The sequence below is a fragment of the Anser anser genome, assembly GCF_964211835.1.
Source record: "Anser anser genome assembly, chromosome: 3".
Lineage (NCBI taxonomy): Eukaryota > Metazoa > Chordata > Aves > Anseriformes > Anatidae > Anser > Anser anser.
Genome location: NC_139722.1, coordinates 51,676,659 through 51,690,097, shown reverse-complemented (window position 1 = coordinate 51,690,097; position 13,439 = coordinate 51,676,659). Strand labels below are relative to the sequence as shown.

At 37.2% G+C, this 13,439-nt stretch overlaps 3 long non-coding RNA genes across 3 annotated transcripts in view; 1 reads left to right on the top strand and 2 right to left on the bottom strand.

Annotated features, from left to right (window-relative positions):
• The window catches only part of LOC310897698, an 852,780-nt gene that overhangs the window by 816,243 nt on the left and 23,098 nt on the right, over window positions 1–13,439 (bottom strand). The gene's annotated exons all lie outside the window — the stretch shown is intronic.
• Window positions 1–13,439, bottom strand: part of LOC310897702 — a 66,082-nt gene that overhangs the window by 46,626 nt on the left and 6,017 nt on the right. The window lies entirely within an intron of this gene.
• On the top strand, window positions 7,115–13,303 carry LOC310898149. Its single transcript, XR_014582998.1, has 4 exons — window positions 7,115–7,150; window positions 9,050–9,166; window positions 9,441–9,582; window positions 11,791–13,303. It is a non-coding gene; the product is annotated as an uncharacterized lncRNA (long non-coding RNA).

Genomic DNA, 13,439 nt, shown 5'->3' with positions numbered 1-13,439 from the left:
TTGCACTGAATTCTGCTGGCATTGTATATGAGCACATTTTTCTAAATAGAGTGCCTCAGAGACGTAGATGTTGAAATATGCAGCCAGAATGGAAGAAGAACCAGAAATACATGCACCTAACAGGCTCCCAAACCAAACTGTACTAGCCTTGCCCCCTATAGCCCTTGAGGTGTTGCTTCTGGGAGCCATTTGTCCTAGACCTTGCAAATGCATCTGCATGGGTTTTTAATGATCAGATTCAAACCCAGACATTTGACCTGTAACTGGAGCTTTAAAATCATCAGTCTGTCTGGTCTACTTTTACAGCGCCTAACTAGTCAGGTGACATTTTTAACGATTCTGTTTGTTGGAATTAGAAAACAAATTCCCCTTGAAATGAGATTTGCCCCAGTTCCACAGGAAAGCAGGATCCCACAGGCAATGGTTTAGTATATGAACTGAAAGAAGACGCAAAACATTTCAGAAGCTTGTATTTGTTCATATTCTTCTATGAAATTTCTTTTAACAATTGCAAAGTTCAAAAGGAAGAGTTCTCAAGTGTTTGAAGTATCTAGGCCTATGAGAATTTTTCCCCGTGTTTCCTGAATTTGATGTTCTATTTAGATCATGTTGGCATCACCTTTTCAAACAGTTTGTGTTTTGTTTGACAAGTTCGTTTTTAGCAGACAAGGAAGCAATCAGAAAACTTCTGTATTAGGGCACCCCTTGCTCTCTATCTGCTGTCAGTAGAAAGAGTTCCTCTGCATCCTACCATGTACAAACCAAAACATCAAAATGTGTCTTTGGTCCAATGCACAGCTCTGTCCAGATAGTGAAGTTCAGTTCGTGATTTGCATTAACATTTTCTTAGAAGAGGAATGATTTTATTTTTTTTCCCTTATCAGACTACATTAATATTTTATGTTCCGCATACTTTGGTTTTGTGTTTTTTGCTTGTTTGTTTTTGTTACCCTGGAATTGATCTGAATTTATGGGAATATAACCCAGAGAAGCTGAACAAAATTCTTGTATGTCACCTGAACCTATGTCAGACTTCATTAGTATGCAGTGGTGCTGATACCTATCTTGCTTCTTTCTGAGGGCCTGGAATTCACACAAGATGTGTGCATTTGATAGCTGCCAATAAATAGCTAAATTTCATGTTTGCTTGTGAAAATCTGCTTTGAAAAATAAAAGTATCTTAGCTGAAACTGTACCCAGAGACAGAGGAAATATGGTGGTTTAAAACAGAGGTTTTTTGTTTGTTTGTTTATTTGTTTGTTTTTAATGTTGAAAACATGTGATGTATGAAAACTTCTGGAAAACTAAGACCTGAAATCTACAGATGTGCAGTACTCCACTACAATTGTTGACAGAATAGAAACTTAAACTATAAAGCTATGTGATTGCTCTTCTCTACATATCTGACTTCTGACTCCCAGGCCAGCCAACAACAACTAATAAAAAGAGAATTCTGCAATTCCACAGTTGACTATAGCAGAGGAAAAAAAAAAAAAAAAGAAAAAAAAAAAAGAAAAAAAAAAAAAGACTATTCCACACACTCATTGCCTTCTATTGGAAAACAGACTACTTATTTAGGTATATATATATATATATATATATATTTAGGCATATATATATTTAGGCATATATATATATACACATATATTAATGTTTGCTGATGAGTTTTGTAGAGCAGTTCATCTGTTTTGTGTCTGTGAGTAGTGAGCTCATCTGTTCATAGCCTTTATATAAACATGCCGGTTTAGAAATAAACAAATGCTATTCATTGAAAGAATACACATCAACACAAGCACCTTCTACTATATCTGCCCTATCTCTGCTGACCGTATGGAATTAAGTTAATTTAAGTACATTTAACTGAACTATACTTAAGATTTACAAGGAACAGCATTGAGACAATAATCATATGAGTAAGAGTGCCTACTGAGATCAGAGTTTAATTGTTTCAAGCCACTCAAACACAGAAGGCACCATTGGGGAAACAAATTGTATTTGCTTTTGCTTCAGAGAGGATGAACAGCTGAACTGTGTTACCCCAGAGGTAGAGTACTAACAGTATGTCCCAGCGGCTTACTCTCCTTTCTAGACTTTAATCCAAAGTGCTGACAATAAATTCAAGACCACTGCTAACTATTTAAGGTTTTCCACTCTATGAATTACATGTGTTTCAAAAATGCTTATATTGAGGCACCTTGCTCTCCTAATCTTGAGAAATAAAGGGCCTAATTTTTGGTATTTGTGTTCACTATACATTCAAGTAATGGTATTTGAAAGGTACTAAGCTTTGGTTCTGTTAGATGCAGACTGACATTTCAGAGATACATGTAAATTCAATTTAGCTAATTTATTTTTAAAACGTATATTTTACCTGACTTCGGACAGATGTGACATTCCTGTTGATGCCCTTATGGCAGAAAGGATGGGGCCTGTGTAAGAACTGCCTATCCATTTTTCTTCTCTTCTGCCTTACCTATTGATTTCTACCATCATATTCTTCACTTTCCCCTCAGCTGTATAGACATAACTTCTGGAGAAGCCATGCAATAAATGGGATCAATGAGATGACCTGGGCTAAAAGTAAATTTTCCTCCAAGTTATTTTTTAACACTTAGTGCACTACGGTGCAGAAATGAAATTGAGGAGCAGAGAGTCCTTAAGGCAGCATTGTCACTGAAATGCTTCATAGTGTGGAACCACAGATCAAACAATGTACTTCCATGTAGATTTCATCTGTCAATGAGGCTGTTTTCTCCTTCACCTTGTGTGGCTACTGTGCTGTCTACATCTATCCTCTGCCACAACTTAATATCCCATAAGTTACATTGAGGCAGTCTCCTCTGCTCTCTTCTCTCTCTTTCTTTTTTTTTTTTCTTTTGGATGCTTTTCTTGAAATATTTCATTGACACACCAAAGAAGGTAGAAAACTAGATGAGAAATATAGATAAGAAATAGACAAAAATAGCAGATAATTGGACATATAGGCAGTATTTCACTCCATATAAGTAGGAAAAGCATACAGTGCTCCGTTACTCTCACAGCACTCTTCCCATTTCCTGGTCTTTGACACCGGTGGTGTCACCCAACAAAACAGTAACCAGTAACTAGATACAGAAATCTAATCTAAGTCTTGATATGATATGCTGAATTCCCTATCTGTCCAGTCTACTTTGTAGGGGTTTGGCCACAGCTGTTGAAATAACACCTTCATTTTCAGACTAGCCTTTCTGCTTTAACAACACAATAAGCCTTTGGGAATAAAGTTATTGGAAAACTTTTTTTTTTTTTTTTTTTTTGTGTCATGAATTTGACTTGGATTCAATTCACCCAGGTAATTTAAAAGCAGACTGTTGAAATTATTTGCCATGCCAAAAATATATGTATTTTTTTTTTCAGTATGGTTGTTTTAGCAAAATCAATTTAAGTGAAAACAAAACAAAATTAAACAAAATTAAACAAAACAAAATTTTGGGGTTTGGTTTAAATGTGCAGGGTCTAAGACCTTGTAATCTTCATTGCCATTACGTGTTGAAACAGAATTAATTCACCAAATACCTTATACAGAAGATACTTAACTCTGTGGCCTATGATTGCAGTTTTGTCTTGTTTTGTTTTGCTTCATTTTTTAATTTAGACTAAACTTTGGAACTACTTTTTTTTTTTTCCCCAAATATTGCTATATTGCTCTATTGTAAAAGTTTATTTCTTATGAAATATTCTTTTCTTGAAAACATCATAGATGATTTTTAATGGAAAACTGGAGTGGAAAACTTCAGAATAAAAAATATTTTCCTCTATTTTATGTGGAAAATGCTTTTCTGAATATCTACGGTGCCCATGATAACTTCTTAATTGTATTTAATTTTGAAACACAGTGAGAAAACTTTGTTTCCTTAACTGCTGTAAAAAAAAAAAAAAAAAAAAAAAAAGTAGGGAAAAAAACAACATCAATAACAACTACAAAAAACAACTATCTCCATCAGTCACCACAGCCAAACACTCTCTTCCAAAGAAATTAAGACATTAGACATTACACTGTACTTAAATTTGGCTGTAAAAATGGCATCTTCTAATTTAAGAACTCTATCCTCTTTTATTTAATAAAACTGCTTATTTAGGATTATATCTGGTTAGGATTATTAGTTGACAGAAACAAATTTACAACCTTGTTAAAACCTTTTAGCACAGCAGAAAGAACATAACAGAGCTGTCGTCTTTTCCATCTTGTATGGTAACAACTAGCTTGTTTACAAAATTTTGAGCAATTATGTGCTGAGGAAGTCCACTTAAGACAACAACAATTACTGTTGGAGAGATTAAGTGTGTTTTTTTTAATTATTATTAGTATTTTTAAGTGGATGTGGATGATTAAATATTAGAAAACATGAGTTCAGCTTGACTTTCAGATTCTTAGATCTGAGTTTGCAGCCCTAGCAGTTATTATATTAACTTGTAGCTTGTGGTATTCGAAGGAAAATAACCACAGGCAGGTCTGCACTATAAAATATTGCCAGGATCAATTTTGTGCTTGCATTTGTGAAAACAATTGCACCATTTGAGTCCTTGCTAAGAACAAATAAACACTGGAAATGCAGTTCATTTTGTGATAATACAGGTTATTTACAAAAATAACCTGATAGTAGTCTTACACTACTATCAAAAAGTATACCTTTGTGTGACTTTGCCAGTAAAACTTTATAGAAAACTTGCAGCAGTACAGATGAGCCATAGGAGCCAATAAACAAGAACTTCCCAGGTCTTTCATAAGCAGTTCCTATAGTATTGTTGCACTAAAAAGGAGACCTCTTTTTTGGGGCGATGAACAATATGGGTAGGTGATATGAAGTCCAAGCAAAGCTGGTCAACAGAACACTTTCTTGTAAGTCTTAAGGCCTACTAGCTATAGACTATGAAAACGATGGTACAAAACTTGGTCTTGTTGAACATGGGATACAAACATTTCCAGTCTCTTTGCAGTCAGTTTTCACCAACTTCATGGAAGTAAATGAAATATGGAGGTAGTTGCGTCTTCTTCTGGATGTTAACCCCTGTCCACTAATAGCCCTTTCCCTTTTTTTTTTCCTTCTTTTTTTTTTTTTTTCTAGCCAGAATGACTTTTTCTCTAGTCTCTTTGTGAATAAACTCAGCACAGCTGTGCCAGCCATGCTCCAGTGCACATCTCTGCAGTGAGGGCCAGGCAGCTGTGGTTTCTCCCTGGAGAAGGCTAGCCGTTTGTCTAGGAGCTTTGGAAGGGGGTATATAGACCACATCTTGGAAAAAAATGTCAGATACATGTGATGGCTGGGAAAATCAGTCTGGAAAGAGAATTAGGAGTACACAACCTAACAATGATTCCTTTAATATGCTGTGGATTGGTAATGTTTTTGAACAAAGTAAAAGAGAATAGCTTGGAGTGCCCGTGGAGGAGGAGGAGGGAGAGACAATGCACTTATTGTCCTTTAACAAAAACAATTCTGAAGTGTACCTTAGCGAAACCCATGGCTTGAAATCTTTTTTTCTTTCCAGTTCAGGCCCAATGCGCAGCATGTTCCCCTAGCACTCCCCAGTCCTTAATTGCATGTACATACAAAGACTTTTGTGCTGAGCACTTTTATTTCTTTTTCTGAAAGGAGAAAAAATTGTTGAATGTTTGAAAAGCTGATTGACAAGGATTTTTTTTCCCCTAACTTTTAAATGTTTTCAGCAGTGCTGCCCTATAGCATTAGAGAATGCCACTGACCCTTTTACAAATCTCTGTACACATTGAAGAGTGAAACTTTATACACAGTTAAAAAGAAGCTTTTTGGCCAGGTTTTGACAGCTGTTATTCTAAAACAATGTTTTGGCTCTAATCAAAAATATGACTTTATTTCCTTTTGGGTTTCTACCAGAAGCCATATGACTCAGATAGAAGTGGAGGAGGGGTGGGAGCAAGAAGCTTGTTCAGTTGCTTTCCCTGTAGAGCTCAGACTGTGCAAAAGGAAGTGACAAAGGAATTGCATTTATCCAGGTTGTTGGTTGTATGATAGGTGGTCCCTGAGATACTATGTGAAGAAGTGAAAATCATGCACCACAAATTTATTACCAAAAGTGAGGTCCTGATCTGTAAAACTGGGAGATGAGACTACACTTTAATTTTCTGCTCTTCTCTTTGAAAAATAAAAAATGTGTTCATGCATAGGGTGGTGTTTATATTGCTTTAAGAGACAGAATTTGAACCACCAATGGGTTCACGAAAGCCCCAGGTGAAGCTAAGGCAGGTGTGAGATAATCTGTGCCCTCACCCACATATGACATTATTAACTTAAGTTCCTAACTTGCCTTAGTGGGGCCTCAGCTTGGCTTTTGACCACAGGCAATTGCTGTGGTTGCTTTTGCTAAAACCTGTTCTGGTTAAAGATCATATCAGGGAGTTTAAGAGGTGATCCAAGCACGTCTGTGCTGGGCGGGCTGAGCCAACACTGCCTGAGTCTGTAAGAGCTCTGAAAGGCAGCAGCAGTGGGAGCAGGAGCAGACGTTTCGAAAGGTGACACAAGCTAAGGGGTCTGTGAAAGCGTACCAGGTTTCACTGGAAAACCATTTTGGCTGCAGCATGTGGTAACTTTGAAGTATAGAAAATATTTCTGTAGGAATTTAAATAGAGTAGCTAAGTACTAGTGATTGCTGGGATTTCCAGAGGTGCAGGAAAATGAAATCTAGTGCCTATTATGGTATTACTTACACTAAACAACACAGGCTTGACATTCCCTTTTAAAAGCCCTTTTAAAGTATTAAGCAAAAAACTTTCAGTTGAAGCTTCCATCTGTCCTGGTTCCAGTTAGGACAGAGGTAATTTTTCCTCATAGTAGCTGGTAGGGTGCTATGTTTTGGATTAGGATGAGAAGAGCGCTGATAACATGCTGATGTTTTAATTGTTGCAGAGCAGTGTTTACACCAGGCCAAGGACTTTTCAGCTTCTCGCTCTGTCCTGCCAGTGAGCAGGCTAGGGGTGCAGCAGGAGCTGGGAGGGGACAGACCCAGGACAGCTGACCCAAACTGGCCAAAGGGGTATTCCATACCATCTGACGTCATGCTAAACAATATATAGGGGTGGCTGGCCAGGGTGGGGGGCCGGCTGCTCGGGGATAGGCTGGGCATCGGTCAGCGGGTGGTGAGCAATTGCGTTGTGCATCACTTGTTTCTTACACATTATTATTATTAATACTATTATCATTATCACTATTATTATTATTGTTATTATTATATTTCTGTCTTAATAAACTGTCTTTATCTCAACTCACAGGCTTCACTTTCCCGTTTCTCTCCCCCATCCCAGAGAGGGAGGGGGGAGGGTGAGCGAACGGCTGTGTGGTGTTTAGCTGCCAGCCGGGTTAAACCACAACACCATCTGAGCTCACATCTTTGAGACCTAATACCACCAAGCTTTGTTGAGTCTGTCACTGCTGCGCTAGTAATCAGACTAGCTGGCTGAATTCTGACCATCTCCCCAAAATACTACCAAGGGAAATATCGCCACACGAGCACTGACTTCAGCACTCTCTACTCTTCTTTCACCAAAATATGTCTGTCTTGAAATTCTCCATCTCTGTAATGAGCAAGTAAATTCTGGATGTAGGACTTGGAATATGTAAGCAGATATTCTCAGAAAATATGATGAAAGAAAGAAATTATTGGTTTCTCTGCAGTAGGATGACAGCAAGACATCCTTTAAGAAACAGTGCATATGTATGATGTTTGGTATGTGTGTAAATTTCAATATATGGGTTTGTAGCTTTAAAACCTGATTTTAAGAGACATTATCTTTTGCAAGTTATAATAAATGTGAAGAATTTAAAACTGTGGACAGAGGGCATACATGTGACAGCTGTGAAAGACACATTCACCTACATGGAGTTTATGAACTATTTAACTTTGTCAAGGTCATCATGATTAGCTGAATAACTGCTGATCCTGCAAAGTGCTTTGCATGACTGAGCAGATGTGCATCATTTTGAAAAGAAAAAATACTGAATTTATAAATTTTGAAACGATAAAATGGGTACAGGTTTGCATTCAAATTTAAGAAGAATCCAAAATCTGTGAAATATTGAACAATTTTTAATTTATCCTCTCGCAGTTGACCCTGCTAATAGTCTGGAAAATAAATAAATAAATAAAAATTAAAAATTCTTCTGAAGTTGAAGCTTTGCTGGTGAAACTATTCCTCAGTATTCCTCATTTGCCTCATTTACAGGGCTTAACGTACAATTTACCATCTAGTACATCATAGCAATTGTCAATATGAAGAAAATTGTAATAATATATATTAATGGCCTGCCTCTATTCTTTTAAAAGAGATATGGTCCGCTGATGTAAGTTCGGTGAAGATATTTTGGTATCAGCTCCCCTCATCCCTTATCTTTGACAGAAAGAGGATGTAAAAGAATTTACCTATAGGAAACAGATAGGAGCTGATGCAATGAAGATAGAATGGGTAACCAATCTAATTTATGAGAAACTCATTAGAATGTTCTCTGTTTAGTTCCTTACCTCTTAAACTTACAGTATAATAAATACATAAATTCAAGCAATAGCAATGCATCCGGTTTATCCACTTAATATATGCAAAACCAATTTATTAAGCAATTTATTTTATGAAATGATAGAGAATTGAAATAAAATAATTAAAGTGATTTAAGTAATGCAGCAATTCATAGCAGCTTTCTAAGAAGTGGGCACACTACACTCAAACATAACACTTTTTGGAAATTTTCAAAAGACCTTCCTTCCTTCATTTTTCTTAGTTTATAAGTCTTGCAGTATTTTTGCCAGCTTGACAAATGCCAGCAAATTTTATTTTTGTCTTCTAACTTTTGAAAGAAAGACATTTGAGAACCTCACTGGATATCCTATTCACATGTATTTATTTATTTATTTATTTATTTGTTTGTTTGTTTATTTTTCCTGCCATGATTTCAGCTTAATTCTTTTCCTATTAGTTTGATAAAATTTCTCAATATATCTGGAATAACTTTCATATAAAGAGACTTTTTTTTTTTTTTTTCCCTAGGTCTTCATGTTTCCTTTGCATGCCAAAAAGCCAGTGGTACATGTGCCTTCGAATATGGGCTTAGAAGCAAATATTCATAAATCCCTATGCTCCTTCCACATGGACCCTCCATTGCATGTAACAGTATATGCATATGTAAACTAATTTTTACATACTGCTTAGATAAATTTATTTATATGTACTTGTCCTTTGTCCTTAGAAGACAACTTTCAGTGAGGATAGCCTCAAGTCTGTGAGGGAAGTTGTCTTCTAAGTCAACATACATCTTCCAGCTCTGCAAACTGAAAGACTAGGGTCAATTTAAGTATATCATATTTTATATGTAGAGATTAATAGTTCATGTTTATGTAACTACCTGTTCAAAAATGATAGTATTCCATTTCCATTCTAGTTCTGCAAAACCAGAAAGTTACGAATCTAGCCAGGTCCATCTAATCCAGTATTTTAAATCAGAGGGCAGACAGTTGGTGACGGTTATACAAAAGAGTTATTGAAGCCTCGGTTACATGAGAGTGGAACATTTTTCCCTTCAGGTAAATCCCACCTTTATCTCTATTAATTATCGTAATACTTAAACATGCAAGATATATAATTAAAGGCACAAAATGCAATTTTTCTCCTAAAAGTAATATTTTTTCCTGCTAAATTACTAAACCCTTATATCCTTGACTTCGTTTGCCAATGAAATGTGCATCCGAGTTTTTTGCCTGCTCTTTTAAGACAACATTCATTATTTTCACTAAGTGATACAGCAATCTAAACCTGCTATCTTTTTCAGATATTTCAGTTAAAAAATAAGAGAAGACTAGGGATGTATGTGTTCTAGCTAACTCTTTCTGTCCTCTTCAAGCTATTTTGTAACTATTGTGATGACAGAGATCACAGTTTAACTGAAATTTCTGTTAATTATGTAATTACAACAACATGCCTTTCATTTTAAAAGTAATTTTGAGTTTTTAATTCACTGCAAACATTTTTTTTCATTGACATTTTAAGTAGTAAAAACAAATGTTGTGGTTGGTTCATTCAACTCCTCTTTTTTTTTTTTTTTTTTTTTTTTTATCCTAAACCGTGGAGGACAAAACACTCTCCAGAAGAGAGACATTCAACCTTTTACCCTAAGTCTATCATTTATCCACACAATATGTGTGAATAAGGAAATTAGTGGCAGAGATATATGACTTCTCTCCATATTTTGGGAGGGGGAGGAGAACATTGGTCTTTTAATATAGTATTATATATCCTCTAAAGTCTGAAATGAGAAACACCATCTGGAGGTAAGATACAACTGTATTTTGCTTCCTTTATAAAACTGTCTGCTGAAGTAATTCAAAAACAGGCCTCGTGTTGACTCTCCGGTAACATCTCTATCACTCTCCTGAACAGAGACTAACGATTATGATGTTGTTCTTGATGTTTATCAAACCTTTCCTTAAACACATATGTTACGTGATGTTATTAAATGTTAAACACAGTGAACACAGACTCAGAGAGGATCAGGGGAGGCAAAGGGAGTCCAGTAACCTCTACAGGACAAACAGAGCACCCTGACTTGTCTACACCTAGGATCATCAAAGGAGAATGATAGTATTATTGCTCTGGTGGGAAAGCCATTAAGAGGGGTCAAGGGAACACTGTGCAGACTACAGGGGATTATGATCCCATTTAGGGGAAGGGAGTTTTTGTGGGGTGTCAAGAGAGTGAAATTTTGCATTTGTATAAAACTTACTATGGAATGTTTTAAGGAGACTTTGGAAATGTGAGAGTTATGGGATGTTTAGTGAAAAATGTGGGGAAAGCGAGAGATGAGTTTGGATCGGGGGGACAAGATATGGAACAACAGAGGAACCACTGAAATGTAAGCAGGCTGCTGGTCAGCAGACTTCTCTGACAGCCTGTGATCACTGCAGTCTGTCCTGTACTCTTACTAAATCTTATTTGTAGGTGTTTTCCATGTGGATGCACTCTCTATTCTGTATATGTGTGAACCTTGACAAACTTTAAGTGGCATGAGCTAGTGTATAGGAGAAGAATCATAGAATCATTAAGGTTGGAAAAGACCTCCAAGACCGTCTGGTCCAACCGTCAAGAGATTTGAATGCCAGCAACTGGAGTGAGCACTCAAGGTCTCATAGGTCCATGGGTCAGCAACAGGAGGAGACCAGGGTTTGAGGGCCAGCAACTTAGGCCATAATAGGCCATAGGCCATAATAGGCCAGCTGCTGAAAATGTCCATGTTTTGGTGTATGCGTTCCACTGTTAAGAGCTTCAGTCCTGATTAGCAGGAGAGGAGGAACAGGATGGTGCCATCTGCACTCCTCATGACTGTGTGAGGGCCACTAGTGTCTGTACAGGTACTGGTACAGGTACCGTGCTCTGACTGTGCTAGGTGTGCATAGCCAGGTACGTGTATTCGTGTGTGTGTGTGTGTGTGCGCGCACACCTACTGGGAACACCAGTGAGGTGCTAGTGAGGTCTGGTTGAAGGATGTGCCGCAGCCTCACCCCCGTGGGGCCAGGACAGACAAGATCTGCTGGGGCCTGAATCCCACAGGGCTCAGCCATCTTTGACTGATGACAAAAATGTACCCTCTAGGCATTCTGCTTCAGGCCTTCAGTGTCTCTAATACTAGAGACTTTTCCCAATGTCTAACTGCAGCTGAAAGTGACTGTTCCGTATTCCAACTACTATTGGCACTAACACAGATAATTTGTACTTCATTTTGCTTCTTTTCTTTGCAGGAAACTTCAAGGAGAGGACAGATCATTCTGGAGACAATTAATGAAATTTAAGTAAACACAGAAAGACTGCAGTGGTTAACTGAAATGTTCCATATTTCTCTCCAGAGAGCTGTTGCCAGTTTTTTGATATTTAATGTTTTCCAATGCACTCTCAGCTTCATGTTCTGTAAATTTAATAGACTTAGCCTATGTTATATCACCTATTGTTAAATACATTGAGCAGGCCTGGACTGAGGCCCAAGCGAAACCTTAGTGAACTCCACTTGTTACATCCGGCCATCCTGGCAGTAAATCATTCCCAGATATTCTTTGGGTACGCTGCAGTCATTTCATCAAGACCATAGCTCCCTGGCTTGGCTATGGGAATGACACCTGAGAGAATATCAGAAATCTTATTAAGGTTCAGATGTATGACATTGCTGCTTCTCCTCCGCTGCCTCTATCCTCTTACCCTGTCATTAGAAAGAAATTAGATTAATTTGATAAAATCTGTTCTTGACAAATCTGAGTTGGCTGATGGGCAACTCCTTTTTGTTATGCTAAAAGCTGTTGCACTAGATATGACCCCAAGTCAGGGAGATGTTTTGCTAATCAGCCAAACAGAACTGGGAGGAAGGGCTGCAACTTGACAAGCACCTTCAGACACTTCAGACACTTCATCAAAAAATATCTGCCATGGCATCCAACTCACTCTAAAACTGAGGCATGTGGTAATGAAATATTTTACCAATGGGTTGCAACTGCAGGAAAATAAAACTTTGGTCAAGAAGCAGAAACTTGTATAACAAAATGAACATACATAGTAAATTTGGATTGCTTCTAAATCAAGCCAAAGAATACAACTTAAGAGCATAATCTCACAGTAGCAACAGTTATTGATGTTTAGTATCATTAGGTTTTAATCAGCTTTCTGGCAAACACCCTGATTAAGTGTATAATTTAATTAAATGAATTCCAGTTACGATTTTTTTTTTATTGAAAGTTTGAACACTATTTCTTAATTTCTCTTCTATTGCTATCATTTTTAAATCTTTCCCAGTAATTGTACATTTCAATTCTGAAAAATTGATTCTATCATGCAATGTATTAGAAAGATGTCAAAATAAATTGCAATTGAATCACATTACTTTAGAAGAAGAAAATTTCTGTAATTTAGTTGCTGAATGAAGCCTAGGAAACTTGGGTTTATTTCTTCTCTCCACTACCAACTTCCTCATAATTCATGTAAATAAACTGGCAGGGCCTCATGTTACTGTGATTTACTATGTTCAGAAAGTTTCATACTAATGAAAGAACCATGTGCTTACCAAGACTGAGGAAGGAAAGATAACCTCTGTATGTGAAATTTTTTTTGGCTAGGATAGACAGGTGTATACTTCCTATGGAACTATGGTTTTGTTCAGTCATCTTCTAGCTATCATTAGCTTTTCCTTCAGGGCCAGATTGACTCATAGGTTCATATCATTGTCTTTCAGACCTCCCTGCTTTTCCCCTCCCTTCCCCTCCCCCTCTCCCCTCCCCCCCCAACATATTATTTCTACTTATGGCTTTCTAAGGTGACATCAATCCATCTAACTTAAAGGCCTAATTTAAGCACAGCTTCATTGAAAAGTTCAGTGCCTGCCCCAGGGGAAGTAGGGGTCATGTAT